Here is a 4,931-nt window from a genome sequence, read left to right on the forward strand (position 1 = left end):
CTCCCCTCCACACTAACCACCCATCCCATGGAAGACCAAGGGAGATCAGACCTTCCAGACTTAGGCAACACCTGGCTGCCGCAAAATTCTACGGAGACTCCTTGTGGAACAGCAGTCTCCCATCTCTTGTGTCTCTCCCTGTCATGATCATGCAGGAAGCAAGTCTGGCTGTGCTATCTGTTATCACTGTCTGTCACCCATCTGCAACATGATATTGCTACAAAGGTAAGTACAAAGTAACGTATCTAGTTCCCTTTCCCCCAGAAGGTTGAGGCTCAGGTACAGGGGTAATTCTCCTGCGCACACAGTCATTATTTAGGCCGACTCAGTGACGTCAACAGGCTTCATCATGTGATCAGGTTTGTTGCCAGCTGCATAATGCTCCCACATCTGTAGATAGAGGCGCTCTAGTTCCAGTGTGTATTGTTTGGTGTTGAACAGAGGGCTAGATATTCTCTGCTTCCAGACTTTGCCACGAATTCTCTTCAGGTATTCTAGATCAGTTCCCAGTTTCACAGCTATGTCTTCATACTCTTGTCTATTTTTAGCAATAAGCTCAAGACAGCCTAAACAGGTGAGCTGGGAAGCTGCAACTCGGGAAGCAAGAGTCTCTCCTGGCATAGTCACCACGGGTGTCCCCGACCAAAGGACATCCATCCCTGTGGTGTGTCCATTACAGAGTGGAGTGTCCAAGCAGACATCAGCCAGCTGGCCTCTCCGAACATGTTCCTCTTTAGGAGCAACAGGTGAAAAAATGATACGGTTCTGGGGAAGGCCCATATTTTGCGCGTACTGTTGAATATTAGGTTCTCCTGCTGGGAAACGCAACAGCCACAGTACGCTATTGGGAACACGCTTCAGAATATTTGCCCACATCTGCAAAGTAGATGGGTCAATTTTATATAGCTGATTAAAGTTACAGTACACAATGGCATCTTCCGGTAACCCGTACTGAGAACGTGTGGTTACAATAATGGTACGGGGAACCTCCTCTCCAGTGGCAGCCTTATTGTTGATCTGGGTAGTTGCCAGTCCATTGCTAATACTGAATCCATTAATTGTTATCTGAATTTGTCCTCTGTTAATCATTTCCATAACTGCTTCTGCAGTCGTATTCATAGGAATGACAGGCATATTAAGATCTATATTGCTGCTGTCTGCTTTGTCTCCTCCATCAGGACATTTCATCTTGACAATTTTCACGTCTGGTAGACTATCAAGAAATGCTTTGAGGTCGATGCCATTCAGCACAATTCGATTGTCATAAATGTGCCCATTGGACTTAAAATCGATGACTGCTTTTTTCTTCAGGTGAGGGAACATATTAGCATGATCACCAATAAAGAAAGTATGGGGCATATAAGCCAGTTTCTCAGAATACTGCTCAGCAACTTCAGCAGGTGAAGTTTCCCGATCAGTGATGATATAATCCATGAAAAGCGCGCCACTAGTCCCAGGGTACCCCAGCCACATTGCCTGAATAGGAGCTGGCCTGAGAGCAAAGAGTTCATTTCGAGCACCCCTGGTATAACCATTCATATTTACGAGGATGTGTATACCATCTTGATGGATGCGATCAGCTGCTTTTCCATCGCATGGAATCTGAGAAAGATCAACGAAATGATCGGCTTCTGCCATCACCTTCGCTCGGAAGTTTGTGCCATCATCTGGGCTCAGGGCATAACAGAATACCTCAAATTTATCACGATTGTGCATGCCTGGAATAGACTGCATAAGATGAGAAGTAGGATGGTTCCCAAAGTCAGAACTCACGTATCCTACACGCAGTCGACCATCACTGAGCTTCAAGTCCTTTGGATGTTCATACGGTGGTTTGTGAAGGACATTGATGTTATCCAGGCAGAGGTGCCCATGCCTCTCGGCAATAGCCTTCCTGACGCCGTGAGGAAGAGGATATAACATGCTGTGATGAGGCTGCACAGAAGGCAACCTGTTCTTCTCTAACTGGTCAGCCACAACGCTGACCAACCTCTTCATGCGCTCATCATAGTCTGTCCAGTCACAGACAATCTGCAGGCAATGAGCCAGATTACAATAAGCGTCAGGAAAGTCAGGTTGAAGCTTCAGAGCAGTGCGATAAGAAGCAATTGCTTCTGGAATATTCCCTGAATCCTTGTGAATGGAAGCCAGATTGCTGTGGGCATCCGCAAATGCAGGGTTAATCTGAATGGCACGTGTATAACACTGCAAGGCTCCCTGAACATCCTGCATCCCCGTTAGAGTGTTTCCCATATTACAGTAGGCCTCAGCAAAGGTAGGACTGATTCGAATAGCCTCCTTATAATGCATCAGAGCTTCCTGCACTCTTCCCTGCTGCTGCAATACACTTGCTAAATTTGAATGGACAGCAGCAAACTCTGGGAAGACTTCTAATGCTTTACAATACAAGCGAACTGCCTCTTCAATGTTTCCCTGTTCTCGCTTGATATTGGCTAGGTTATTCAGAGAGTCTGCATGGGTGGGACACAGCCACAGAGCTGTATTATAACAATCTTCTGCTTCGGCAACACTGCCCTTCTCTTTGAGAGCGTTGGCTAGGTTGCAGTAAGCGTCCGGGAAGTGTGGTTGCAATTCAATAGCTCGCCTGTAGGTGTCTATTGCCAGATCTATCAGGCCTTGCTCATAGTATACACAAGCCAGGCTGCCATGTACCACTGCATGATTTGGACTCAAGCTTAGGGCACGAAGGTAAGCTGCCACAGCTCGTTCAAAAATCCGTGCCTCTTTGAAGACATTTCCTAAATTGATATAAGCATCCAGAAAATTGGGGTCATGGGTGACAGCCTTTTCAAAGTGATGAATTGCAAGCCAAATCTCCCCTTGTGCATTGAAAACACAGCCAAGGTTACTCCAAGCTACTGCAAAGTTCGGTTGCGTCTCAATTGCTTTCAAATAACATGCCTTGGCTTCTTCCAAGCGACCCAGGGCTTTGAGCAGGTTCCCCAGGTCACTGCAAACACAGTACAGATCAGGATTGTACTGAAGAGCGGAGGCGTAAGCTTGTACTGCCCCTTCCATGTCGCCTGCTGCTACCAAAGCGGCTGCCAGGTTAATATAACCATCGATGAAATCTGGTTTGAGACGCAACGCATGCCGGTAATGCTCGATTGCTTCCTGCAACTGCCCGCTTTCCTTGTACACATTCCCCAAATTCGAATAGGCTTCTGCCAGAAGAGGGTTCTTTTTAATTGCCAGAGTACTAAAGTGGGCAGATCCGTCCAGCCTTCGACACCGGAAGTGTATAGATGAAAGTAATAAAAGTACACCAGTATTGTCTGGCTCTTGTCTCCAGAGCTGCATGCAGTGTCTCTCAGCTGCCTCAAAATCTCCCGCCTGATAGGCTCGATGTGTCAACTCTGCTAACCCTTGGAAGGAAAGCATACGTTTCGTTGGGTCTGTGCTGTCGGCCACGTTGCCCACGGAAGACGCCATCTGGAGCTTCTGGAGGGAGTGCGAAAAGAGGGTAATTGAGTCCCGCTGCTGCCACTACTGGCAAGAATGTTTCTAGAGGTAGCAAATACAAGGGCAGTAGCCGTACCACTGCTTTGGCAGGCTTAAGCGGCGGCAGCAGTTACATACACTGAACCTTAGGAACTCTGGTTGGCCATCTATCTCTCACGGTCTTGAAAAAAATCACAATGAAGTTTAAGTTTTTTTTAATTGATAAGATGGTTCTAAAGTTTATCTGGAGATGCAAGAGGGAAGAGATGTGGGGACATATGTATATGTATAACTGATTCACTTTGTTATAAAGCAGAAACTAACACACCATAGTAAAGCAATTATACTCTAATAAAGATGTTAAAAAAATATAGAGTTTATCTGGAAGAATAAATGGGGCTATTGATAATAGAATTCTGAAAATTAAAATTAAGAGGTTAGACTTGTTCTAATGGATCAATTTTAAAATGAATGCTAAAGCGACAACCATTGAACCACTATGATACAGTCAAATAGAAAGCTCTTAAACATCTAGTAGAAAGTGCTCAAACATCTCTTTATATTTTTAGAAACAGTGAATGTTGGAGGAAATAATGGTAATAGAGAAAGTAGAACATAAATAATGTTGGAATAATGGTTAAGGAAGGGTAGTTAATTTTTACCTTAAAATACGTTCTAAAACAAATTTGACTGTATTTACCTAAGATAAATTATAGATAAGTTAATGTAAAAAAATTTAAATCATTATTCAGAGGGAGCACAGAAAATATGTAACAGATTCACGAGGGTATAAGTCACTAAATCCAATGACTTTGCAGGACCAACTGATAATCTTGACTACCAACGCTCTTTTTCTTCCCTTTGCCTCCTTTGACTTCTATGACACACACTGCCCTGATTTTTCACCTCACTTTGGTTGCTACTTCTCCAATTCCTTTGCAAGATTATCCTCCTCTGAAAGCCATTACATGTTTGAGTTCCTCAGGGCCCATTCCTTCTCTACACTGTCTCCCAAGATATTCACATTTATAGCCACGGCTCCAATGACCACCTCTACTCAGGTGACTCAAATTTAACTCTCCCCCAGGCATTTCTTACCTATCAGTATAAGTCAGAATCCCTGAAAGAGAAAGGTGGCACACTCAAATGTACCGTAATTAAGGAGACTGTAGTCAAGAGATCATTTGCAAAGGGTTTGGGGAAAACAACAGAGGACAGTAGTCCAGCATCTCAGGGAGCTTTTACTGCCTAGGCTTAAAGGAGGAGGTTAGGGACTTCCCTGGTGGCTCAGTGGTTAAGAATCCACCTGCCAGTGCAGGGGTTCAAGCCCTGGTCCGGAAAGATCCCACATGCCACGGAGCAACTGAGCCTGTGCGCCACAACTACTCAGCCTGCACTCTAGAGCCCACGAGCCACAACTACTGAGCCCGCGGGCCGCAACTACTGAAGACCGGGCACCTAGAGCCCGT

At 45.1% G+C, this 4,931-nt stretch overlaps 1 pseudogene; it reads right to left on the minus strand.

The window, feature by feature from the left end:
• Nucleotides 1–315: 315 nt before the first annotated feature.
• On the minus strand, nucleotides 316–3,453 carry LOC137758635 (UDP-N-acetylglucosamine--peptide N-acetylglucosaminyltransferase 110 kDa subunit pseudogene; annotated as a pseudogene).
• Nucleotides 3,454–4,931: the final 1,478 nt, after the last annotated feature.

Source organism: Eschrichtius robustus, chromosome 2 (genome assembly GCF_028021215.1).
Source record: "Eschrichtius robustus isolate mEscRob2 chromosome 2, mEscRob2.pri, whole genome shotgun sequence".
NCBI lineage: Eukaryota > Metazoa > Chordata > Mammalia > Artiodactyla > Eschrichtiidae > Eschrichtius > Eschrichtius robustus.